Source organism: Elephantulus edwardii, unplaced genomic scaffold (assembly GCF_000299155.1).
Source record: "Elephantulus edwardii isolate Elephantulus edwardi_28Jun2011 unplaced genomic scaffold, EleEdw1.0 scaffold00274, whole genome shotgun sequence".
NCBI classification, from domain to species: Eukaryota; Metazoa; Chordata; class Mammalia; order Macroscelidea; family Macroscelididae; genus Elephantulus; species Elephantulus edwardii.
The window spans coordinates 326964-354959 of record NW_006400024.1 but is presented as its reverse complement, the minus strand read 5'-3'; the positions used below and the strand labels follow the sequence as shown (position 1 = coordinate 354959).

The following is a 27996-nucleotide window of genomic DNA, read 5'->3' as shown; positions in this document are numbered from 1 at the left end:
GCTATTGTGAACAAAGCTGCAATAAACATGGGTGTGCATATATCTGCTTGGGTGTCAGTTATGGTCTCTTCTGGGTATATTCCCAGTAGTGGTATTGCGGGGTCAAATGGTATCTCTATTTGCAACTTTTTGAGAAAGTGCCATACCGCTTTCCACAGGGGTTGCACCATTTTACAGAGACTTTGGATTTCCATTCATTCATTGTTACACTTTTCTCCCTGCTTGTCTCTCTAGTTTTACAATAATGGTCTTATGCAGTATTTGTCCTTACGAAACTTAATCTTTTATTGTTTTTTTCATGTTGCATATTACTCCATTGTATGAATGTTCTTGTATCCACTCAGTCATTGATGGACACTTGATTTATTTCCAGATCACTTCTACTGCGAATAATCCTACAATAAACATAAGTGTGTATATATCTGTTTGTGCTGGAGGTCTTATTTCTTTAGAATATGTACCTACTAGTACCTATTAGCTTGATAAAATTGTATTTTAGTTTCCATTTTCAATTTTCAAGGAGGTATTCATTGACTGGCTTTGGAAGTATGTCCTTCTTGTTACATTTTTTAGTCTAAAAAGCACCACTGAAACCTGCCTACCAGGTAACCCTTCTGGAGTTGGAAACTGGAGGGAGAATGCCAAGAATGTTGCAGTTGTCCCCAGCCCTGACCCCTCCTTAAAGATATCTGATAATGTCTAAGGAGCACAGAGCAGATCAAAGACCAGACCAGACAATAGATTCTGATAAAGGCTCTGGCCCCCGATCACAAAAGCCCAAACCCAAGTTAATGAACAGCCCTAAATCCAGAGTAAAATACCATCTTCCCTCCTCTCTAAAACCCTATAAAAAGAAACTGCCTGGCCTGCCCTTGTCATTTGGACCTGTTTGCTAGTGGTCACTTGGCATCTGTCTCAGACCACGCAATAAAGCCTGATCCTTTTTGGGACCAGCTTCTTTTCTCTCACTCTTAATTCTTTCTCTATCTAACAGAGACTTTGGCACCATAGATTCCAGGATCACAGAAAAGAGCCCCGCAGTGCGACCCTTTGACAGAGGAGCGGTGGGTTGTTGAAGGAGGCCTTTTGAAACCACTCGCAGGCACAGGAGAGATAGCGATGATGGTACAGAAGCAGGGTTTTGTGGGGCTGCTTTTAGAGGTCTTCTCAGTGCCAGCTAACAACAACAACTCCCACCATGGTTCTGCTCAGATTATACTCCAAGTTTATATTCCATTTCCCTCCAAAATTGAAAACACACACTTTCATTCTAGAAGGTGATGTATTTCCTGTCTTGTTTACTTTTTTTTTAAGAAACAAACATGGTAAAATCTTGCCCTAGTCCTCTAAGATGCACATTTTTTAAGTTGGTGTTTTACTATTGTGATTTTATCAAACATTTACAAAAAGGTTGGATCTTCATTCACTCAACGTTGCACAACTCCCTCCCTCCCCTTCCCTTCCCTTTCCCCAAATTCACTTTAAAAAAATTTCATTTACTGTTATACAATTTTCTCCCTCCTCTTCCCTCCCCCTCTCCTAGTTCACTTTGAATGTGCCTCTTATTCTAGGCTGTTGTCATACACATCACGTCTACTCATATATTCCTTTTAAACAGTTATTTCCCTCATCTGTTCCAATGCAATGTTCATTAAATATCCACTCTTTTTGTAGTTTCCAGCCAATCTCTCATGTCAGGCCTACTTTACAACAGAGATATTAAGCAATATTAATCCTTTTATGACTAAGACATTTTATTCAGCATAATGTCCTTCAGGGTCACCCACTGTTTTTCAGTGCTGCTTAGCGTTCCATTGTGTGAATTTACAAATAGTTGTTCTATTTATTTGTTTCTTGATAGGGACTTATATTGCTTCCATCTCTTTGCTATTGTGACTAAAACAGCAATAAATATTGATGTGGACACATCTGTTTGCGTGGTAGTTCTGTTTCCTTTAGGGTATGTTCCCAGAAGTGGAAATTGCTGGATCAAATGGTATTTCTATTTCCAACTTAAAATATCAAGTCTTGGGCTGTTCTGGAAGTGATGCTGGGAAGACACCTCAGCTCTGCTCCAGGTCTGCCACCAGGAAGGGCTGGGTGTCCCTCAGGCCTTGAGGAACAGGTCCTTGCAGGTTCCAGGTGGATCCAGGCGGGCGTGTAGCTGTAAAGCTTGCACATCTTCAGCGGGTGCGTGCGCTCTGCCTGCACGGCTTGGTACTGCTCGTCATTCAGGACCTTCCCGTCCAGCGCGTCCAGCACCCCGGCCACCTCTGTCACCCGCGAGATGAGGGCAGCCCGGCTCTCCTCTATAAAGCGCAGTCCTGGCCTGGCTGCTGTCTGAAGAGGAGCTGGGCGGGCTGGCGCAGCAGGGGTGGCTCCCGCGCTCTTGCCGGAGAGCTCTTCAGCTGCTCGGCCAGCTCCTGCATGCCCATCTGGTGGCCCTGAGCTCGGCGCCCTAGGTCTCCAGGTAGGAGCTGACGATCTTGTCTGTGAAATCCACGGCGTCCATGGCCGGCGGTGGCCCCGCGGGGTGAGCCCGTAGCCCTCGCGCAGAGGCACCAACAGCAGCTTGAGCTTGAACTTCCAGAGCTCATCAGAGGTCAGGTTCTCCAGCTCCTCGAGGATGGAGACGCACGCCCCCCTATGGCTCCAGGTCCCTCCGCGGAGCGGAGGCTCTCCCCAGCTGCTGACCAGGAAGCTAGGCTGGGGCCGAACCTATTTTCAACTTTTTGAGAAAGTGCCAGACTGCCTTCCATAGTGCTTGCACCGTTTTACACTCCCATCAATAGTAATATGAACCTTAATCTCACCACAACCTCACCAGCATTTGTTGTTTGCTGCTCTGTTGATATCTCTTATAAGAAAACAAAAGAGACCTGGAGAAATGGAAGCGTATACCATGTTCATAGACAGGAAGATTCAATATGGTGAAAAGGCCAATTCTATGTTCTTTGGAGGAAAGAATGATGAGGCTTCACCTCACATACTTTGGGCATGTTTTTAGGGGGAACTATTCCTTGGAGAGGGACAGGATGCTGGGGAAGGGGGAGGGTGGGCGAAGGAGAGGGATACCCTCAACCAGGTGGACTGACACAATCACTGCTGCAGTGGTCTCTTGTGTGTCAGGAAGTGTGAGGACGGCACAGGGTAGAACAGGGTTCAGATCTTTTGTTCACAGGGTCGCTATGAGTGCTATTCAACTTGACGGCACCTAATAACACCAAAGTAACAACCAAAGGCAATCTACAACTTCGATGCAATCCCAATGCAGATACCAATTCCATTCTTCAATGAGATGAAAAATTTCCAATTTTATCTGGAATGGAAATAGACACCAAATAAATACAGCACTACAGAAAAAGAGGAACAAATTAGGAGGCCTCTCACTTCCTGGTCTCAGATCCTGCTACACAGCCCTGGTGGTCAAGACAGCGTGGTACTGGTACAATGACAGACACATAGATCAATGGAATAGAATTGAGGTCCCAGAAATCAGCTCATCTTCCTATGGTCAGCTGATTTTTGACAAGGAGATGAAATCAGGTAAGTGGGGAAATGACAGCCTTTTTATCAAATGATGTTGACAAAGTTGAAAAATCATCTGTTGCTAACTCAAGACCTATACCTCACACTACACACTAAAACCAACTCAAGCTGGGTCAAGAACCTAGGAATAAAATCAAGGACTATAAACTTTCTCAGATAAAAGTTAGGAAGAACTCTAGAATCCCTAATCTACAGCATGAACAATCTTCCAAGCCTAACGCAAACCCTACAACCAGGAGAGGATAAAAAGGAACGTTCTGAGAATCAAATCCCATGCACATCAAATATTTGGCAATGACATGTCTGATAAGGAACTCATATCTAACATTTATAGACTACTCCAGTACCTCAAAAATAAAAAGGTAAACAACCCAGTTGCAAAATGGGCACAGGAAGTATATAGTTACTTCATCAAAGAAGACATTCAGATGGCAAACAAATACATGAAGAAATGTTCAAAATCTCTAACTGTCAGAAAGATGCAAATTTAAATACGTTTCTTCAGAGGCTAGGAGATGATTATATTCTGGGATTTTAAGACTAATTATAAAAAAACCAGATCTCATGATTTTGAAACCTGGCAAATCATGCCAAACATTCCCCAGTTATCAGTTTCTTTATTTTCTTTAGTCTGCAATGGGAATAAGAGAAAAACTCTGAGAGAAAAGCAAATATCTTAGTGGTATCTTGCTTGGAAGCTGATTGCAATCACTTTGACCTTGTGAGTTAAAAAAAAAAATCCCCCAAAACAGAAGTTGTTGGAAACACAGTGAATGGACTATAACTTCCATACTTCTGCTGTTTGTTGTCTACACATTGATGTATTCAGTGTAGTCAATGAAACGTTCCTTTGAAGCTACTCAGATTTGATTTTTGAAAGCTTCTAGCATTTGTTTTAGTTTTTCTTGCTGTTTCATCTGAAGCTCCTAACAATGTTTGTTTAAATCGCTCTCTTTTGAGATTAATGTTACTTTCATTAGTGGGTGTGTGTTGGAAGGCTTTTAATAGAAGCACCATATGTGCAGGGGTTGTTAGGTGTCACTGAGTCAGCTCTGACCCAGCCACCTTGTGTACAACAGAGGGAAATGGTGCCGTGTGAGCCCGTTGACGCCGCGATGTGTCAACACATCTCATTAAGGATCTTCCTCCTTTTTGTTGCTATTTTACTTTATAAAGTATTATATCTTTTTCCAGAACTTATCTCTCTTAATAACTGGTCCAAAATATTTGAGACATGCTTTTTTGACCATCTTCAATTCCAACCATACATAATTTGGTTGCAATGTTAATAGTTTATTGTCCAAAATGACAATCCTAGCTATTAACTCACATTGCTTTATGAATGGGCAAAAAGATGTGAATCGGGTGCATTAGCCTAACCACAGGGGCATTGGCTAGTCTCCCCATTAAATTGGATCCAGTAGCAGGAGCAAAGGATTATTTTTTTCCACTAGCAAAAAAAGAAAGACAACAGTAGTGTGTCATTCAGAGCCCAAGATTCTTGGTCCAGCCAGAGTGGAAAACCAGATACTTGACATGAAAAGGAGAACTAGAGATCTGACATGAGATGGAAACTTAAGACAGCAACTCGACGGAACTGGAGTTAAGAGCATTTGCCCAAGATTGTTGGACAACTAAGGGGGTGAGGGAGAGCCAATTGGCAAGACTGAGAGCTTTGTAACACTGACCTGAAGATGAGAGGTTCAAGACTGAGGCTTCTGTGAGCACATTTCAGATGATGTTCTATCTGTATTATGCCATTTGACTTCTCCAGTATTGTTCTGTGTGGTCTGTGAGCTATTATATCAGATTTTGGACCCAGTAAAGCAGTAAGATTGCTGTTGAGATGAGTAAAGAGACGTTCAACGGTGTGGGGGACATGTCAGAACTCATGGGAATTCTTTTGTGTTATTGATGTTGACAGGGACAGTTCCACTTTGTGAAGTTGGCAAAGGTCAGATATGTCCATGCCCGGCCATCCCCACATGTCCTTCCTCTTTTCATGTAGGTACAAAAGAATATTATGTGACCCTCCTTGAGACAACTCTACTGACCCATGGTATTTTATGACTCCCCCTGTTTGTGACATTTTTCTTAGCCTTAAATATAAACCTTTATGTTTACTGGAAAATATTTGTATATTTTTTATTATAAACATTGTTTAGGGTTGCTCCAAAATTACCTGTAGGTCTACTTAAAGCACAGATAATGTTAGGACATAGTAAGTGAAAAAGGTATTTTTATGAATCCTGTAAAAAAGCTCAACAATACCAAATAATTTTTTAAAATATAATAAATGAATTTGGGTTTTTTTCTTTTAGACTACAGAAGACTATTTATGTTCCAAAGACAAAATATACAACGTTGAGTAAAGAATAATCATCTAGAATTATTCCTATATTTAAAAATATTAAGAAACCTTTCTGGGGCACAATTTATATATTATAAAATTTACTACTGAAGAGGACCTGAAATGTTTACTGCAGAAGTTCAAGGACTGCAGCCTTCAATACGGATTGAGGCCCAATATCAAGAAAACAAAGATTCTCACCACTGGGCCAATTGGCTGCATCAGGATGGATGGTGAAGAGATTGAGATTGTTCACAGCTTTAGTCTGCTTGGCTACACAGTCAACACTCTTGGCACCAGCAGCCAGGAAATGAAAATACATATTGCAATGGGAACGTCTGCTGTTAGGGACCTCTCCAGAGTATTGAAGAGCAATGATGTTACTCTGGAAACTAAGGTGTTCCTGATACAGGCCATGGTGTTTGCAATCACTTGCTATGCATCAGAGAGTTGGACAATGACTACAGAGGCTAAAAGGAGAATTGATGCCTTTGAGCTGTGGTGCTGGAGAAAAGAATTTAATGTACCATGGACTACTAAGAAAACAAACAGATTCTACCTGGAGAGTGTTAAACCAGGCTGCTCCTTAGAGGTAAGGATTCTAAAGCTTCATCTGACATACTTTGGACAAGTTGCAAGGAGTGACCAGTCCTTGGAGAGGGACGTCATGCTTGATGCTTGGGAGGGAGGAGAGACAGCGCAGGAGAGGAAGACCCTCGATGAGATGGATTGATTCAGTCACTAGGGTAATGGGGGTAGGTGTGTCAGAGACAGTGATATTGTCACAGGGTAGAGCAGGGTTTAGGGCTGTTGTACATAGGGTCGCTATGAGTCACAGGCAACTCGACGGCTCTTAAAGAGATCTTTTTATAATATGCAACTAGATTTCTTGGCTCCTACTTTCATGTGCATTGCTTGTGGATCCAAGTAGAAAAAAAACCATTGGTAATTCCTATGTCTTTGCCAGTTATCAGATATGATGTTTTTGACATTAGGCCACTAAATTCTAGATACTAAATTCTAGTAGAGAAGAAAATGATAATTACAGCTTTGGGATTTTTCCTCAATAGATAGCATGCACATGTGTTTTGGGGTCTTTCTGTTTGTTTTGTTTTAATTATTTTACTGAAACCTAAATTGTAATTAACAGGTTTGGCAAGGTCATTTTACTGATTTTGAGTTTTAACAAGGCAGACTTTTATCTCTTAATACACATATGTTTTGATGATCTCAAGGAGTGAAGGAGCTGAGAGATAATTGAACATTTACAGAGAGATAAGCTTTAAAAAGGCCAAGTCTATGTTTTAATTTCCATTCTTTTTTTTTTGAGATTTTAATGACAGTTTATAGAGAAATTGGCTTTCCATTCATCCATTGTTGCACATTTTCCTCCCTGCCTGCCCTTCCCTCCAAGTTTGCTTTTATTTTGAAAAGAAAAAATAAAATCATTGTTATACAACACCCACACCCCAGTCTACCTTACTAGGCAGCTCTTATTCTGGACTTTTGTCATGCAAATAGTACCTAATCATATGCTCCTTTTAAACAGTTCTCTCCCTCAACTGTTTCAATGCAGTGTATATTATTTATCCCCTTTTTCCTTAGTTTGCCGACAACCCTGATGTCAGTCCTGTTTTACAACCGTGGCACTATGCAGTATTTGTCCTTAAGTAACCGAGATATTTCACTCAGCATAATGTCCTCCAGGGTCACCCACTTTGAATAATATTGCATGAGTTCCTTGGTTTTCAATGCAGCATAGTATTCCATTATGTGAATATACTACAGCTTCTCTATCCATTTTTTTGTTGATGTTATTTCCAACTCTTTGCTATTGTGAACAAAGCCACGATAAACATGGGTATTCATATATCTGTTTGGGGGGTGCTTATGATTTCTTTAGTGTATATTCCCAGTAGTGGAATTGCTGGGCCAAATGGTATTTCTATTTGCAACTCTTTTAGAAAGCGCCGCACCGCCTTCCACTGTGGTTGCACCATTTTACACTCCCACCAACAGTGAATAAAGGTTCCAGTTTCTCCACAACCTTGCCAGCATTTGTTGTTTGCTGCTCTGTTGAATTTTGCTATTGTTACAGGGGTGAGATGATATTTCATGGCTGTTTTTATGTTTTTCCTTTGATTTTGCCCCTTTTCTTATATCTACGTAAACAAAAAGCAGACAAAATTCTTAGACCTCCAAAAGCCACTATAGCTCTTGCCATGTAGGCAAAGTTGAGCAAAAACAGAGTGAAACTCTGAAAGGACCTACACATGTTCTAACAGTTATGAAAAGAAGTCTCTCTGTTTCCACCAACTAAATAGTATCATAAGCTATGTCAGTAACCTGGCATGGATTGCATCTCAATGTCAAGAAAACAAAGATTCTTACTACGGGACTGATAGGAAACATCAAGATGGATGGAGAAGAGATTCAAACTTTCCACAACTTCATCTTGCTTGGATCCACATTTAACACCCCTAGTACCAGCAGTGAGGAAATAAGGAGACATACTGCACTGGGAAACTCTTCACTTAAGGACATCTCCAAATTATTGAGGAGTCATGCTGTCAGTTTGGGGACTAAGGTGTGTCTGATTCAGGCCTTAGTTTTTCTGGTCACTTGCTATGCGTTTGAGAGCTGGACAGTGAATAAGCATGACAGAAGAAGAATGGATGCCTTTGAGCTGTGGTGATGGAGAAGATCCCATGGACAGCCAAGAGAGTGACCAAGGATGTTTTGGAGAGGGTGCAGCTAGAGTGCTCTCTGAGGGCAAGAACGATGACACTTCACCTCACATTCTCTGGGAATGTTGCTACAACAAGGTAACACGGCCTCCATACGCATAATGAGGTCCCATCAGCGTGAAGGTGGCTCACATGAGGTCTTCAGAAGATAATGGGGACACATCCACATGGGCACACTCTCAGAAGATGGAAAGGTCTTCACGAACATGGTGGGAATAACGGGGTCTCCATGAACACCCGGGACCTTCACAGGACGGCCCTTCTCCATAGAAGATGTACTTCTGTCTCACTCCATGCTAAGACAGAAATGCATAGCATGGACAAACGACATCTGACTTCCAGTTCTTCTTGTTGTTGTGAAGGTGACTATAGCACATAGTGACCCTGTGACCAATGCATCTAGTGTGCTGACGGTGCTGCTCCATCTCTAGTACGGTCATGGTCAAGCCCATGGTGCTCAGTGTCCATCCACGTCACTCAGAGCCGTCCGGTCCTTCCTGAATCATCTACTTTCACCCACAGGGTTTTTGTTTTGTTTTGAGAATTGGTGCCTCCTGAGTTTTCTGGCTCAGACCATGGCAGAGAGGCCGAGAAGGAGCTGCTTGATTCGAAGAAAATCCTTTTGGTTTGGACAAATTTTTGCAAGAGGCCAAACGGTGGGCATATTGGTGGTTCAAAAGGACCCTCAGAGAGCAGCCGCCCCACGGAGCATGAGTGTGAAGGCAAGAAGAGGAGGAGTTGATGCGGAATGAGCGAAAAATCGACTCTGAACTATGTTTTGTTTTGTTTTTTAAGAGTGGGTTGTATTTGTGTTTCTCCCACCTTTTCGGGGTTGCCCACACTTGAAATTAAGACCACTCCCTTTTTTGCTCTACCAGTGGTTTGGGCTTAATATCTTCCAACATGAAGACTGTCAAATATCCCCCACGGCAGGCGGTGGGAGGGTGGCCACACAAACTGGAGCTGGTGAGCCTGGTGATAACGAGCGCTTGCCTCTATTGCGTGTTTTGATATGGAGAGCAGAAAGTAAGCTCTGGTTTGGTGCAGCATTTGTTCAAAACAAAAACATGTAAAACAAACAAACAAACAAACAGAAATGGTGTCTCCTGACAACAGGTCCAAATGATGAAAGAGGAAGCTTCACCATCTTGCTTATAAGGAGCTCCCTGGTTGCAATTTTTCCAACACAGATCGGTTTGTTCTTTGCGCTTTCTATGCACAATTCGACAAAAACCACTTTATTAAATTCTTCATATTCAATTTTTCTTTCATTCATTCAATTCTTCTTTGGACTAATTTATGCATTGTCCAATGTAACTAAGTAATAGTGGAAAAATTAAAATAGCAGAGCAATTTTATATGTATATTTGTTGTACACCATTGACCCATAGCTGACCCCCAGCAGGTTTTCAGAGACAGTTAATTACATGAGAGGAGCTTGCCCATCCTTCTCCCATAGAGCATCTGGTGACCTCGAACCGTGTGCCTTCAGAATTCAGGATGCAGTGCATCTTCTTGCCATTGGGCCACTCTGTGTGTGTGTATACATACATATGCATATATACATATATGTACATATATGTATATGTATCTAGCAGGAGTGGCATCCACTTCCTAAACAACATGCCTCTGGAAACTCTATGAACTTTGATAAATGATGGTCAGAGAAAGGCTTCAGGCCTTTTGTTCACAGGGTGGCTATGAGTCACGCTTGACTCGACAGAAATCGACAACGACAACATGTGTGTGTATGTGTGTGTGTGTGTGTGTGTGTGTGTGTGTACACACACACAGAGGTATGATTCTACCTGGTAGGGTTTTGTTGTGAATTTTTTCCATGGTGGTTCACATTATCCTGTTCGTATGATTCGTGTGTATGTCATTTTCTTTTGAGGTGGTATATTACCTTGGTTTGACTATTCTTATTTCATAAATAAAAAAATATTGCCTCTTTTTCCATTTTCTGAATTGTTGTTGATTGCCTTTGAGTCAAAAACGACTCATAGCGACCCTATGAACAAAAGGCCTGAAGCCCCTCTACAACTATCGACATTTATCCATGTTCATAGACTTTCCAGAGGCATGTTGTTTAGGAAGTGGATGTCTTAGCATCAGTAAATTTGGTGTCAGGCTTTCTCTAAATGTTTGTCAGCATTCACTAGGAAGACCATCTAAGACAGTGTCTTTCAGCTTGGGAATTTGTTTCTGGCATGTTAAATTTCTTGTTTTGTAATGTACCAGTGTGTACATTGTACTTGAATATACTTCACATACTTTGGGCATGTTGCTAGGAAGGGTTTTTCCTAGGAAAGGGATATGGTACGGGGAAGGGTGGAGGTTGGTGAAGGAGAGAAAGACTCTCAACCAGGTGGAAAGACACGATGACTGCTGCAACGGGTTCATGTGTCAGAAGATGGTGCAGGACAGGACAGCGTTCAGATCTGTTGTTCACAGGGTCACTGTAAGTAGTGCTCCACTCGACAGCACCTAACAACACAAATGCACCTGTTGATCTTTTCTATCTTCTATCCTTTTCCTCTGGTTTTTTAATTTGTTGTCAGTGCTGAGAAGGGGCCGTATGACAGTCTTGTCTGTTATTCCAGGACACTCTTACATCTGTCTTCAAAGGAGCTGTCAATCTGATTGACCCCTGTTTTGCATGACAATCTTAAAGTTTGAGGGTGGCTTGAAGACGCCCATGTGGGACATCTACTAACTCGAAAGTGAAGAATGTCTCCATAAATCACATCTGCTATAAAACTCGTTTCTGGCAGACTAGTAACGCCCCCTGCACACCTCTCTGACCAGCAGGAAAGTGCCCAGCAACAGGATGCGCTCCTCAACACTCTGCTTTCTCGAGAGCTCAGGTGCGAGGAACTCCTGCAGGAGTGTCCCCCTGACATGCACAGCCTCCTCGCTGTTTCCGACCACTTTTTCGTTACCTAAACAGTACAATTTTTAACAAACTTTTTATTTAAAGTCAACTATTTTTTTATCTTTTGGAGGCATATTCTTCTAAGTGGTACAGCACTCTTTTGTCAATTTGCTGTACTGAGGTAACCTGGGGTTGCTGTGATGCTGAGCCTTGTGCCACTGGGATGTCAGATGTCCTAGCAGTTACCCTTAGTGGACAGTGTTTTGTGGAGCTCCCAGTATAAGACAGGTTTGGAAGCAGGAGTGGCATCCACTGCCTAAACCATATGCCTCTGGAAACCCTATGAACTTTGCTGCTGAGGGTCAGGGACTGCAACCTTCAGTATGGACTGAGGCTCAATGTCAAGAAGACAAAGATTCTCACCACTGGACCAATTGGCAGCATCAGGATGGATCGTGAAGAGATTGAGATTGTTCACAGCTTCAGTTTGTTTGGCTCCACAAGCAACACTCTTGGCACCAGCAGCCAGGAAATTAAAAGACGTATTGTGATGGGAAAGTCTGCTGTTAGCGACCTCTCTAAAGTACTCAAGAGCAACGGTGTGTCTCTGGAGACTAAGGTGCATCTGGTACAGGCTATGGTCTTTGCAATCATTTGTTATATGTCAGAGAGCTGGACAATGACCAGGGAGAATAGAAGGAGAATTGATGCTTTTTGGAGAAGAGTGCTGAGGTACCATGGACTGCTAGGAAAACAAACAGCTTCATCCTGGAGAGGGTCAAACAGGAAAGCTCCTTGGAGGCAAGGATTCTGAGGCTCCATCTAACATACTTTTGACATGTTGTAAGGAGGGACGGGTCTTTGGAGAGGGACATCATGCTTGGGAGGGTGGAGAGACAGCACAGGAGGGGAAGGCCCCCTATGAGGTGGATTGATTCAGTGACTGGGATAATTGGGATGGGTGTATCAGAGATGGTGCGATTGGCACAGGACAGAGCAGAGTTTAGGGCTTTTGTACATAGGATCGCTATGAGTCGCAAGTGACTTGACGGCACATAACAACAGCAACAATTTTATATATATATATAGTGGCCTAGAGGCAAGAAGCAGCACTTCAATCCTGAAAGCAAGTGGTTCAAGGTCATCAGCTGCTCTGAGGGAGAAGAATGGGCAGTCTCCTCCCACATAATTAACTGCCTCTGAAAACCCTGCAGAGGGTCAGCTGTGGGTCAGTTCTGATTCAATGGTGCACATCAACAACACGAAACCAAAAGACAAATTGCATGGGGAAAATCTGCTGTCATAGACCTCTCCAGAGTACTGAAGAGCAACAGTGTCAGTCTAGAGACTAAGGTGCACCTAATCCAGGCCATGGGTCTTTTCAATTATGTATTACGCTTCAGAGAGTTGGACAATGAGTAAGGATGACCTAAGAAAAACAGATGCCTTCAAGTTGTGGTGCTGTAGAGCATGGACTGCCATGAAAACAAATAGGTCTGTCTTGGAGAGGGTGAAGCCAAGTCTCTCCTTGGAAGCTAGGATTTTAAAGCTCAGCCTCACTCACCTTGGACACGTGGCCAGGAGAGACCAGTCCTTGGAGAAGGACATCATGCTCAGAAAGGTAGAGGGACAGTGCAGGAGAGGGAGATCCCAGATGAGATGGATTGATACAGTAACTGGGGCAATGGGGGTTGGTGTGTAAGAATCAGTGAGACTGGCTCAGGACAGGGAAGGGTTCAGAGCTGCTGTACACAGGGTCACTACGTAACACAGGTGATTAAATGGCACATAACATACTATGACAGGTGTGGAAACAGGAGTGACACCACTTCCTAAACAACATGCCTCTGGAAACTCTATGAACTTTGATAAATGTTGATAGTTGGAGAGGTGCTTCAGGCCTTTTGTTCATAGGGTTGCTATGAGCCGTGCTAGACTCAAAGGCAATCAAGAGTCACACACACACACACACACACACACACACACACACACACACCCCTGACCTTACCGTCCTGGTTGTATGCTTGTATGCATCCATAATCTCAGAGGAATAGTAAATTCCTAAATAGGAATTTTGATGGTGAAACTAATTTCTTTAGAGATTTCTGAATAGATTATTTTAAATTCTTTTTCTTTGCTTCTGGCAACTGTTTAAATAAGCTCTTACATTAATCTTTAACATTAAAATTTAATCAAGATAAATGAAGGTGCAAAGGTAAAGTGTTTTCTCAGAAAGAGCAGTTGAGATAATTAGAGTAATCTTCGGCTTCAAGAACAGGCCATAGAATGTCTTGGGTAGATACCCACTTGACATTGAAATGAGGGCTTCGGCTCCTCATACGACAGATGCGACAGTGAGATGCTGCCGAGTGGAGCCGTCGCTGCCCTGTGGACACCAGGACACTGTCCAGTCCAGTAGATGATGGCCACAGAAGAGCAAGCTGGAGGAAGACAGGAGCAAGGAGAGAACAAGCGAGATGTTTGATTCACTCCCTCAGAGATTCCTCTGGAGATGCTCTTCTGAAACATTGCTGCTGACCACCGTCGAGTGAGAGCCACGCAGTAACAACACAGGAGGTGACTGTCCGCCCTTCTCCCACCAGCAGTGGTGGGTTCACGTTGAACGCCTTTGGGATGGCAGTGTTGCTCTGACCCTAGGGAAATGGGAAACTCCGTCCATTCTTTCTTAAATACGGACTGAGCTTCCTTTAAGTTCCAGAACATAAAGAGTGAAGAAAAGGAGACAAATATGTTCAATATCCCTGCCTCTATGGAACGTAAGCAACGCTTCAGCAAGCAAGGTTGTTTATCTGCATAGCACAGGTTGTGGATGAGTCTTCCTCCAATCCTGATGCCAGTTTCTCCCCCATAAAGCCCAGCCTCCTGAGAGACTGAAAGGATTGAATGAGTTAGGCTCCGGAGACAGCAGGGTTCAGACCTATCATGCAGAAGGTCGCTATGATTGTGGTTGACTCGACTACACATAACAACAACGTGGCACGTGAGCCTCGGGGGAGGATGGTTGACGAGCACACTTTTGTAAGTAAGGCCTCATCTCCCCTGTCGGTGTCCACTCCATTCTGAAGGAGGAAAAACTCGTCTGCACCAGCACGATGCTCCGTAGGGCTCTCCGTGACTATTTTTCCGAGCAGATCACTCGACATTTCTTCCGAGGTGACTTTGAGGGGGATTCAAATCTCCAGTGTTTCATGTAACGTATCAGTGCTTTTAACAGTGTACACCACCCAGGACTCTAAAAAACTCCACTCATTCACGGCAGGTGTGCCAAACCTCCTCCTGTGTGTGGCGCCTGTCCACATGCACGGATGCCCCATGCCTGTTACTGAAGCCACTGTCTCCAGAACAGAGATGTGTACACATCACACCACGACACACAGAGGAAAGAGTGGAGCTTATCTGTGGCAGTTAGTTAAACTCTACGCAGTTTCTAAGAGGAATCTGAAACCCAAAACCCCACTGCCATTCGTCAATACGCCCTGCTAACAGCACTGCAGGACTGAGAGTTTCTCAGAGAATAAACTCGAGGAAGCAGAAGGCTAACGTCTTTCTCCTGCAGGGTGACGGGGGCGGGGGGTGGGGGTGGGGGAGGAGGAGAGGGGCTTGAACCACTGACCTTTGGGTTAGCTGCCAAGCACTTTAACCGCTGTACTAGCCGGTCTCCTCAAAAAGAACCTATGTACACATAATCTCTAGGACGTTGTCTAAAGAACACATAGGGGGAGTGACCAGACTGGTTTCCGGTCCACGGTCCACACCGACCTGGTTACTGCCTGGGGTACGTGGTCTCCCACACCAGCTGGTCCGGCAGCCTCTGGCAAGTGCACCAGGACTGTGTCCACTGCCAGCTAGCAGGGCAGAGAGGGCACAGAACAGCAACCAAATGTGAAACCACTCAGTGCCAATCATTCATCCCTAATCCTTGTCAGTGAGGTTGAGAAAAGGTCCTGGTCGTGGAGGATGCAGTTACAAGTTCAAATGCTGAACACAGCAGGTTCAAGTTCACCCAGACCTGCCTTGGAAGAGAGGCCTAATGATTAACTTCAACTGAGCCTTTGAAATTCTATGGAGCACAGCGACACTTCACACGCATGGAGTTACCAGGAGTCAAGTTCACCACTACTCACAACACTGAACAACACACCTGAACCTCGTGCCCCTGTGCCATGGTCACCAGCTCTGACATGTGAAGCCCGTTGTGACAGTCACTGTGGCAGTCCATGTTTGGGGGGGTGGGCGTCATCTTCCCTTTCTCTGACCCTCCAGTGATGCTCCCACCTGACAGCATGTTCAAGGTGGGTGAGGCCCAGTCCCACCAGCCCACCTCCAAGGACGGCCCTGTTTGAACTTTCCCCAAGACCATTTGATCTTTTGTTGTCTGTGAAATCGTCAGTATTTTTTACTAACACTGTGGTTCGAAGGCTTTGATTCCTTTTTCTTTAATTTAGTGTTTTAATTTGGTTAGAGCAGTTCCAGCTGTCAAATTTGAGTTAAATAGAAGCAGCCTTAAACGGAGCAGTGTTTAAGCTTGTTAGACTCCCTTCACAGATCTGTCCCCTTCACGGACAAGTCTGTGGGTCCAGCCTGACAAAGCCGCTCAAACGTGTCGGTTTCCTGCAGTCTCCAAAGTCTCTCTTCTAAGTATGCTGAGGTGGGTCTGCCGTTTCAAGGTCATGTAATGTTGGTTGGGTTTTTTGGGGTTTGGGGTTTTTTTCATTCTTCTTACTAATTTGGATGAGCTCCCAGATTGATTCATCTTGGGAAGCAGGAGCAGCATCCACTTCCTAAACTAGATGCCTCTGGAAACTCTACAAACTCTATTATAAATGTACAGAAATGATGTTAACCGTCGAACAAAGTTCAGGGCTTTTGTGCAAAGCTCACTCTGAGTCATATTCGACTCAACAACACTTACCCAGTGCTAAATGAGACTAGTTTTATCTCAGTGGTGGCTTCATCTGTCAACGTAAGTAGTTACATCTTGGAGGAACACTCTTTCAATTTGCACATCACTCTTTGTCAATGTGCTGTATGAAGTAACCTGTTGCTGTGATGCTGAACCTTGTGCCGTTGCAGTATCAAAGACCAGAATGGTTTCCCTTTGTGGACAGTGCTTGGTGGAGCTCCCAGTTGTAAAATAGGTTGGGAAGCAAGAGTGGCATCCACTTCCTAAACCACATGCCTCTGGAAACTCTATGAACTTGGAGAAACAACGATAGTTATGGAAAGGCATTAGGTCTTTTGTTCATAGAGTTGCTGTGAGTCAACCTTGACTCAATGGCAATCAACAACAACAACAATAACAACTTATTCATTTACTTCTTCTTGTAGGTGCCATTGAGTCAAGTGCAACACATAGTGACCATAAGAACAACAGCTCTGAAACTCGATGCTATCCTGTGCCATGCTCACAATCTCTGACACACTTGAGCCTATTGATACAGTCACTTTGTCAATCCATCTGGTTGAGATTGAAGGTCTTCCTTTCTTCTGCAAACTCTTCACCTTTCCAAGCATGGTGTCCCTCTCCAAGGAACAGCCTCTCCTAGCAAAGTGACCAAATTATGTGAGACGAAGCTTTGTCATCTCTGCCTTCAAGGAGCACTTGAGTGCACTGTCTCTGAGAAACATTTGTTTGTTGTTTTTGAAGTAAATGGGATGTTCAGTCCTCTCCTTCAATTTCACAGCTCAAAGGCATCAATTTTTCTTGTCATCCTTATTCGTTGCCTTGCTCTCAGACGCAAAACAAGTGATCAAAAAGACCATGGTCTGAATTAGACTCACCGTAGTCCTCAAAGTGACATCATTGCTCTTCAGTAATTTGGAGAGGTCCTTGACTATAGACTTTGCCAATGCAACGTGTCTCCTGGTCTCCTGACTCTTGGTACTAAGTACATTGATTTTAGATCCAAGTAAGATTAAGCCATTGACAGTTTTAATCTTTTCTCCATCTATTATGATGTTGGCTATGAGTTCAGTGGTGAGAATTGTTGTTTTCTTGACGTTGAGATGCAATTCATATTGAAGGCTGCGGAGTTTGATCTGTGTAGCAAGCACTTCAAGTCCTCTGTACTTTGAGCGAGCAAGGTTGTGTCATCTGCATACTGAAGGTTATTTATGGGTCTTCCTCTAATCCCAATGCCATATTCCAGCTTCTCAAATAATTTTCTCAGCAAAGAAAGTAGAAATGGAGAAAGGATGCACACTTTTCTAAATCCTAAACCAAGTAGTATTCCCTTCCTGAAACACACACACACACACACACACACACACACACACACACACACAGGGCTCTTACGTGTCAGGAAATGTGAGGACTGTACAGGACAGAACAGGATTCAGATATTTTGTTTATGGGGTCTTAATCAGTTGTATTAAACTAACAACAACAAAGTGTTCCCTTGCTCTGTTCACACACCAGCCTCTTAGTCTAAGTATAGGTTTTACATGAGGACAATGAAGAGCTTTGTGGTTCCCATGTCAGCCATAATTTGTTATGATTCCTATAGTCAAATCCCTTTGTATAGTCAATAAAACCCAAATAGGCATTCTTCTGATATGAAAGTATTCTTCTTATCTTTCTTATTCATTGTTCAACTTTCACATGCATAGGAAGTGGCTGGCATCAGATGTATATTAGCTGTAAATTGGCATCCTTGGTCTTGAAGAATTTAAGTAACTCCTTACCAGTGCAACACATCATTTTATGTCTTGACTGTTGCTCAAAGGAGAGTTCGCTTCATTTCCTCTTATAAAGACCGTACATCCAGATGGTGGGTTTTGACTCTCCTGAATGATTGAATGTGACCTTTTGGCAATCAGGCTTCATCATCCTGGGGACTTCTCCAGACTCGGGATGCGGAGTCCAAGCCTCCATAGAGACCTTGCCATCTGTGCCCAGCAGGCTTACCAGGCCAGGTGCCCATGCGGCCAGCTCATTGATCTGAGAGAATGTTTTAGTAAACACATTCCCAGCGCCTTGGTGGAGGAAGGTGTGCCCAGGGAAACATGCTTTCAATCTCCTCCTTATGATTTCGTGAAAGGACCGGATGATGATGGTGCACAAATCACAAATTAATGAGGAAAAAAAAGGCTGGAATGGTGTCTCATCACACGTGAGAGGTGGGGCCCGGGCCTGGCAGACACCCCGTACCCGGCGAGCTGTGCGTGCCTTAACGTAAACCTCGCCCGTGCTCAGTCCTGGAGCCAGGCTCACGCGATGCCCAACTCTGTATCTAAACAGGGATTTGAACTCCAAATCCTTTCGTTCCTTTCAGACCCTCTGGTAGGACCCACGGCAGACACCTACCAAGACCCCAAGAAGAACTGGGGCGTTTAAGGGCTCTGTTTTTAACAGACACGTGGTTATGCACATTGTGTATTCTTATTCTTTTATATCAGTTACACACTTCTGAGTAGTGCTTTTTTTCTAAACTTAGCATCGTCACCACTATTCATAAATGTTCTCTGTTAATGTGAGTGGAAATCGCTATGTCAACCCATCTCATCCAGGGTCTTTGTCTCTTGTGTTGTCCCTCCACCCTTCCAAGCGTGATGTCTTCTCCAAGGATTGGTCCCTCCTGACCATCTGCCCAAAATATGAGAGACAGAGTTTTAAAATCCTGGCCTTCAAGGGGTAACCTGGTTTTACCATCTCCAAGACAGACTTACCTATACTCCTGCAAGTCCATGGTATGTTCAAGACTCTTCTCCAGCACCACTACTCAAAGGCATCAATTCTTCTTCTGTCATCCTTAGTAGTCCAGCTCTGATGCACAGAAAGTAATTGTAAAGACCATGGCCTGGACCAGGCACACCTTAGTCTCTAGACTGACATCATTGCTCTTTAACATTCTACAGAGGTCCTTGACAGTAGATTTTCCCAATGCAACTCATCTTTTGAATTCTAGACCCCTGTTCCCAAGAGTACTGATTGTGAATCCAAGCAAAATGAAATTATTAATGACCTCAATCTTTTCTCCGTCTGTCATGATACTGCCTAATGAGTGATGAGTTGTTGTTGTTATTGCCGTCGAGTCACTTTCAACTCATAGTGACCCTATGTATAAAAGCCCTAAACCTTGCTCTATTCTGTGCCAATCTCATCTTCTCCAACACACCCACCCCAATCACCCCAGTCACTGAATGAATTCACCTCATAGAGGGTCTTCCTCTCCTGTGCTGTCCCTCCACCCTCCCTAGTATGACGTCCCTCTCCAAGGATTGGTTGCTCCTTTCAACATGTCCAAAGTATGTCAGACAAAACCTCAGAATCCTTGCCTCCAAGGAGCCGTCTGGTTTAACCCTCTCCAGGATGAAACTGTTCATTTTTATTTGCAGTCCGTGCTATATTCAATACTCTTCTCCAGCATCACAGCTCAAGGGCATCAATTGTCCTTCTATCATCCCTAGTCATTGTCCAACTCTCTGATGCCTAACAAGTGATTGCAAAGACCATGGCCTGTATCAGGCGCACCATAGTCTCCAGAGAGACACCATTGCTCTTCAGTACTTTGGAGAGGTCCCTAACAGCAGACTTTCCCATGGCAATGCACCTTTTAATTTCCTGGGTAGTGGTGCCGACAGTGTTGACTGTGGAGCCAAGCAAACTAAAGCTATGTACAATCTCAATCTCTTCACCATCCATTCTGATGCTGCCAATTGGCCCAGTGGTGAGAATCTTTGTCTTCTTGACATTGAGCCTCAGTCCATATCAAAGGTGATGGAAATATGGAAATGCCATCTAGATACACCAAAAGCCAACCATCCGTGTAAGATACGCCCTAAACCAGTAAATCGAGAGACATACGGGGCTGCAGGCAAGGCGACAAGCAGCTGTGAGCTGGGCGGCGGCGTGGATGGTGAGCCCGAAGTGCTTGATGGCTTCTCCGCGGCCGTGACCTTGCAGAAGCAAGTCCCCAGGACGTCTCCCAAGACATCTCTCAATGTGTTTGAACTGCCAAACTCTTGGCATTCCCAGCTGTGCTGTTGATGAGTCATCCTCAGAAACGAGTGGTTGCGATAAAGCTTGGGAAACAGCCGGCGTTGCTGTTGTGTTTTTATGTTTATCACCACTCTCTATGCCAAGACGTTTTAGGTTGTCTTATTAAAAGCAGTCTGATGACTCAGCGCACTGTGTGTTGGTGCCGACTTAATCTCACCTAACAACGACAACAACAACAGAAGATTGCAGTGTCTGTACCAGGGAGGAAGCTGGGAAGCACCTTGCAGAGCTGAATAAGGTCTGCGACTAACGTGTGGATGTGCTTGGCAGCATCGATCCGACATCCTACAGGCCTGTGTGTGAGAAAAAAGCTCCTGCGGTTTCAAGAGTTCCTGTCAGGCCTTGGCATAGGCACAGGGTAAATCAAGAACCATCTGCCCCTTTCCTGAAAGAAAGCCGTCTCTACAGGAAAGAACGACAAGCAATAGAGCTAGCTGCAAGTCCAATTTGCTTTCAGTTTGCTCAACTTTGCAATTAAATGTTTATTTTTAAAGGTTGTTCTTGAAAGAATTAAAGTGCTAATGTGCAGTCTTTCTGCCTCCCCCCTCCCCAACACCTCTCTGTTACTGATACAAGTCCTCTGCTGACTCCAGAGGAGACATTAGGAGTGTTCGCCCTGGGCTCGGGCTCAGTGGAGATAGGAGACCAATGAATTGTGAACAGAATAAGCACAAGGGAGGATGCTGTTGGCTGGAGCTGCCTTGGCACAGATAAGGCAGACCATGGAGTGTGACAGAGGGGCGTGAGGAGAAGCGGGGCATCGGGTGGCATTTATGACTCAGACCTAGGTTAGGTTTTCAGAAACAGGTAAAAATAAACCAGACAGGAAGAGGCTGGCTTTCTCGTTTGAAGATACAAAGATCAAGTTTTTATATCTGCCTTAAAACAAAATGAAAGAAAATGCCTTCTAATATGTTCACCATTTTAAACATTTACTAGTCTACTTGCTATTTTAATTATAACAACTTCAGACATGTCGCACACGTGTACATGTGTGCGTGCTATGTATGTTTTTGTTGTTGTAGTGAATGTTGTCCACTTGGACTTGTAGGGACCCGGTATCACTCTACCTATCCTGCACCATTCTGACAACTCCACGTTGGTCTGTCTCGCTGAAGGTCTTTCTCTCCTTCCATCGCCGTCGACTTCTCCAGTATGAAGGCTTTTTCTAAGGACTAGCCCTCCTGACAACGTGTTCAGTTTCACTCTCTTTGCCTCGAGGCAGCACTCTGGTTGCACTACACCTGACACAGATTTGGTTGTTCTTCTGACCATTCATAGCATATTCAACACATTCCCCAACATCGCTAAGTACAGTGAAACGTAGGAGAGCAAGAAGCCCAAGGGACTGATTTTCCTGAGTCTCTCAAGTTTTTACCTCTGACAGAAAACTTCTGTTTTCCTGTCCATTAATCACGTCTCATAAAGGTCTTCACTGGGTTCCTCTCCTGTGCAGGTTATGCCTTACACCTGTTCCAGCTTTGGCAGGTTTTATTAGTCACAGTATATACACATGTGGGAACTCTGGGGGCCTAGTGGCAAGAAGCTGCACTGCAATTCCAAAGGCACATGGTTCGAATCCCCCCAGCTGCTCCACTGGATGGGCAAGCTCCTCCCACATGATTAATTGCTTTTGAAAACCTGCCAGGGGGTCAGTTATGGCTCTGTTCCGGCTCCACGGTATACAGCAACAATGTACTCACATGTACATACAAACATGCAGACATATACACACACGAAAGCCTATCCTACCCTGTGCCACCCTCAGAACCTCTGCTGTGCCCAAACGTGTCATTACTGTCAATTTGCTCCATTGGTCTTCCTTTCCTCTGTCCCTCTACTTTGCCAAGTATCATGGATTTCTCCAGCGACTGGCACCTACTTATAAGATGCCCACACTATGTGAGACGAAGTCTAATGCCACTTTTTCAAAGATAGATTTGTTTGTTACTTTTAGCAGTCCATCATATTTCCTATTGTTCTGCCCACGAAATGCCCCTCAAAGAAATCTAAAAACACATCTGAGATTTTAAGAGCATTTATTATATTATTTCCACGCGTGGAGACTTTTCTCCTTCCTCGGGAAGGTGGTGAAGGAAAAAAGTCCTGAGTTTCCCCTCCCACTTGCTTTTATAGCTCTTTTGAGTGCCCCTGTTAGGGCAAGGGGATTGCGATCATGGTTGGTGGGTTGACTTTTGATGGACTGGCTACTTTGCCCGCCTTTACTTCTTTTGTGTCATGTAGACACTAGTTAATTCTTTACTTTTCAATGACAGACCAGGCTTTACCCGGGGCACTCGTGTTTGCCCTAAGCTAAGAATTTTTATGGCCCGCTTCTGCCTCTAGTGTCAATGGGGGTTTATTAAAAAATGGGGTTTCTGCTGTCCCTTCACTATCTTCTCTGCTAATATCACAATTTAAAAATACCACTTCTCCTTTTTTTTAATTCCTTACTCATCCAAGTTTCACATACATATGATGAAATTGAAAATATTATCTATTGGACCACATACACCTTAGTCATTAAACTGACATCCTTCCTCTTTGGCACTCTGAAGAGGTCATTGGTAGTATATTTACCCCCAATACAATACATGGTTCTATTTAAAAAATTGCTTCTTGGTCTATGTGCAGGTTTTTACCTGAGTCCAGTTAAACTCAGATAAACTCGAACTTACTGCTGTTGTATCAGAAGCACCTCATGGATGACCCTGCAGAGGGTTCTCAGGGGCTGTCAATCACACAGGAGATTGTACATCTGTTAATCAGCTGGTGGGTTCTAATTGTCAGAGAGGCTCCACCTTTCTGTTAGCACCGCAACTCCCCTGTACCACCAGCAGCCTCTAAGTGTCTGGAATGCCCGTTCTTCTCAGTGTGATGAATCTATTGTGAGGAACACAGCCAAATCCCATTGCATGGTCAATAAAACTCAAGTAAACATATTTCATATGTAATCTGATTTCAGCAAAGATCCATCTACCTCAGTAATGGCATCCCTCGTTCCATGGCCTCTTCTGACCCCAGCTCGAATTTCTGGAAGTCTTCTGTGGATGTACTGTTCCAGTGATTTCTAATAATCATTAACACCTTTTAGTTACATGTACCACTAACAATATTGCTCAATTATTCTCACACTTTGTTAGATCACTCCTTTCTTTTTTAAAGTAGAAACAAATGTACACCTCTTCAAGTTAATTTGGCCAGGTAGTTCTCTTCCAAACACCTTGAGAGCAGTCCAGGGTTCCATCTCTAAGTTGATAAAATGTGAAAACTCAATCTAGAAGAAATTTGCGGATTTGCTTAAAAGTCAAGTTTTAAAGAGTATTGATTAGCAGCTGTTCTTTCAGAAGCTTCCATCTCCTCGTATGACTGAATTTTCTTTGAGTGATTTCTATTTGGCATTATTGTAGAGGAACAGCATTTTCTTCCATACTTAGAAAAAGAATAAAAGGCACGTGGGTGAGCCACATTTAACCTTGACCAACTTCACAGGGAGGAACTATCACTGCCCACAGCATCAATAACACAAAACCAAACACAATGAAGTCACAAATGTCTCTCAAGTGTCGTGATTCCTTCTACTCATCTCAACACCAAAAATCTTACTGCTTAGTTGGGTCCAAAATCTGATGTGATAGTTCACAGATCCCATTGAACCATATTGAGGGAATTAAAGACAATAATTAAGATAGTCAAGACAGCTCCCCATAATGTGCACACAGGCACCTCAGCCTTGAGCCCTCGTGGCTCTAAGTGTTCCCAAGTTCTCAGTCCTGCCAATATTGGCTTCCTCCCACCCTCTCCCCAATTGTCTAACAGAGTTCTCCATCCTACCAATATTGGTTCCTCCCACAATCATCCAACAAAGTTCTTAGTCCTTGCAATACCAACTCCCCTTCCACCCAGAGTTCCACCACACATCCACAGGTCCAGTTCAGCCATCACTGCTGCTGGTGCTGCCAACGTGAAGTGTGTCCTACATTTCACTGGGTTGGAGAAGGTCTCTCTTCTCTGGCTAGGCAAAGAATTCCATCTCTTCTGATTGCAGAAAATCTTCTATCTCTCCAGTCAGAGCTCTTCAGTTTATTGGTGAGACTACCAATCCTCTTGTATATTATTGAGATTGGCGAATCTCCTTTTGGAATGGTAGGTAGCCAGTCCCTTTGTGGATAGGCCAACACACCCCATGCACATAATCCCACCCTTCTGCACGTTGTGGTTGTTGTTGTTGTTGTTGTGAGCCATCAGGTCGCTTGCTACTCATAGCAACCCTATGTACAACAGCCCTAAACCCTACTCTATCCTGTGCCAACCTCACTGTCTTCAACACACCCACTCCCATACCCCAATCATTGATTTATCTGTCTCATCAAGAGTCTTCCTCTCTTGCACTGTCTCTCCACCCTCCCAAACATTATGTCCTTCTACAAGGACTGGTCCTTCCTTGAAACATGCCCAAAGTATGTCAGACAAAGCTTTAGAATCTTTGCCTCCAAGGAGCAGCCCAGTTTCACCCTCTCCAGGATGAACTTGTTTGTTTCCCTAGCAGTCCATAGTATATTCAACACTCTTCGCCAGCACCAGAGCTCAAAGGCATCAATTTTCTTTCTATTAGCTCTAGTCACGGTCCAGCTCTCTGATGCATAGCATGCAATTGCAGACTATGGCCTGAATCAGGCACACCTTAGTCTCCAGCCTGATGTCGTTGCTCTTCAGTATTCTGGAGAGGTCCCTGACAGCAGAATTCCCCAATGCAATTCATGTCCTGATTTCCTGGCTGCTAGTATCAAGAGTGTTGATTGTGGAACCAAGCAAACTAAAACTGTTAACATTCTCAATCTCTTCACCATCCGTACTGAGGCTGCCAATTGGCCCAGTGGTGAGAATCTTTGTTTTCTTGATGTTGAACCTCAATCCATTTTAAAGGCTGCAGTCCTTGACCTTCTGCAGCAAGCACTTCAGGTCCTCCTCAGTTTCAGCAAGCAGGGTTGTGTCATCTGCACAAGGCAGATTATTGATGAGTCTTCCTCCAATCCAAACCCCACATTCATCCTCTTACAGCCCAGCATCCCAGATGATCTGTTCTGTATACAGATTGAAAAGGTATGGAGACAGAATACATCCCTGGCAGATTCCCTTCCAAATTTTGAACCATGCAGAGTCTCCTTGCTCTGTTCTGATGACTGCCTCTTGGTGCAAAAAAATGGTTTTGCATAAGCACGATCAAATGTTCTGTGATTTCCATTCTTCTCAAAGTCAGCTATAGTTTGTTGTGATCCACACAATCAAATGCCTTTGCACAGCAATATCAAATAAGGGCTATAGATGTCATAAACGACATAATACTGAAGCCTGACTTAAACTCTTTCAAGAAATACACAAGTTCTTTGAAGTTATATCCAAAAGAGGCGTCATCGAGGCCATTGGCTTACAAAAATTCACACAAAAAATGAAAAAAAAAGCACACAAAAAATGCCTGCATCTCTCTGTGGGGAAGGTGCTCTGCTCTCCCAGCCCTACCAGCATGACCCACGTTTGTCCAACTTCTCCTCTTCTATGACAAATTATCCGAGAACCTGTACTCTATGAATAGGAGTGTGGCATCAGGATTGGTCAGAGGCTCACTGATAACCTGTATAGTACAGATGACACAACCTCGCTTGCTGAAAGTGAGGAGGTCTTGAAACGCTTGTTTCAAAAGACCAAGGGATGTAGTCTTTGGTATGGATTACATCTCAATGTGAAGAAAATAAAGATTCTTACCACTGGACTGATAGGCAGTGTCATGATGGATGGAGAAGAGACAGAAACTGTCAACAGCTTTGTCTTGCTTGGATCGACAATTAACACTCTTGGTACAAGTAGTCAGAAAATAAGGAGACGCATTGCAATGGGAAAAATCTGCAGTTAGTGGCTTTTCCAAATCATTGAGAAATAATAATGTCAGCTTGAGGACTAAATTGCATCTGATTCAGGAAATGATCTTTCCTATTACTGGCCATGCATCACAGACCTGGACACTGAATAACAGAAAAAGAATTGATGGCTTTGAGCTGTGGTGCTGGAGAAGAGCACTGAACATCCCATGGACGGCCAAGAGAACAAACAGATATGTCTTGGAGAGGCTGCAGCCAGAGTGCTCCTTGGAGACAAGAATGATGAAACTTCACCTCTCATACTTTGGGCATGTTGGTAGGAGGGGCTATTCCTTGGAGATGGACATGATGCTGGGAACGGTGGAGCATGGGAAGTCAAATTTCATACTAAATGTTTATAATAAGTCAAATGCTATTTCAGGATATGAGGGAGGTGGATACAAGCTGGAATTCACCCTGAAGCACTAAGGCAATCCTTAAATGTTTACAGGGTTAGACACTACTGGCAAATCTTAAAGTTTATAGGATCTTGTATTGTATTTGCTAACCCTTCTCTCCTGAGGCAAGGCCTAAGATTTTCAATAGAAAGAGCTGAGCTTCATTTGCATTGGATTCTCTTTGTGATTTGCTCCCTGGCAATGTTCAGTAAGGCACAGGGAAGCAGAGACTGGTGCTTCAACTGCTCGAGAATTGTTCGACTCCTGCTTTCTCTCTTTATTACTTATACATTCTTGGTGTTCTATCTCGTTACTAATACTTATTAATATACTTTACCCTTGGTCTGAAAGAGTGGAAGGTCAGTAAGGGGAGAAGACCTTCAACCAGGTGGACTGACACGGTGACTGCTGCATGGGCTCTTGTGTGTCAGGAAGCGTGAGTATGGCACAGATAGAACAGGGTTCAGATCTTTTGTTCATAGAATCACTATGAGTTGTACTTGACTCAATGTCACTGAACAACAACAACAACCATGAGTGATAAGAAGAAAACGAAGTTAGACGGTGGAAGAAACATTATTATTTCCACTTATAGAATAATTGAAATTTCACATGAAATATATGTTTAGGAGAGTCCTAACTGGGGAAGGACCATTAGCCAGAAAACTAATGGGAAGAAATCTCAAGTGAGTTTCTCTTTTGTCTTGTTCTTTATCTTTTCTTTCTCTCCTCATCTCTTTCTTCTCCTCCTCCTTCTTCCACTCCTCCTCTTTTACCTTCACCACCTCCTTCTCCTGTTCCTTCTCCTTCCTCTTCTTCTTTCTCCTCTTTTATTCCCCGTTTAAAAGAGATGGTGACCATGTTATATTATAGAGAAGTAACAGACTGATGTTGTTGTTGTTGTTATGTGCCATCGAGTCGCTTGTGACTCCTAGTGACCCTATGTACAACAGCCCTAAACTCCGCTCTGTCCTGTGCCAATCGCACTGTCTCTGACACTCCCATCCCTGTTACCCCAGTCACTGAATCAATCCACCTCATAAAGGGCTTTCCCCTCCTGTGCTGTCCCTCCACCCTCCCAAGCATGATGTCCCTCTCTAAGGACCGGTCTCTCCTCACAACATGTCTAAAGTATGTTAG

The 27996-nt window shown here is 43.7% G+C and overlaps 1 pseudogene; it reads right to left on the bottom strand.

Moving 5' to 3' along the window:
* Nucleotides 1-2063: 2063 nt before the first annotated feature.
* The window catches only part of LOC102859535, a 68950-nt pseudogene continuing 43017 nt past the window's right edge, over nt 2064-27996 (bottom strand).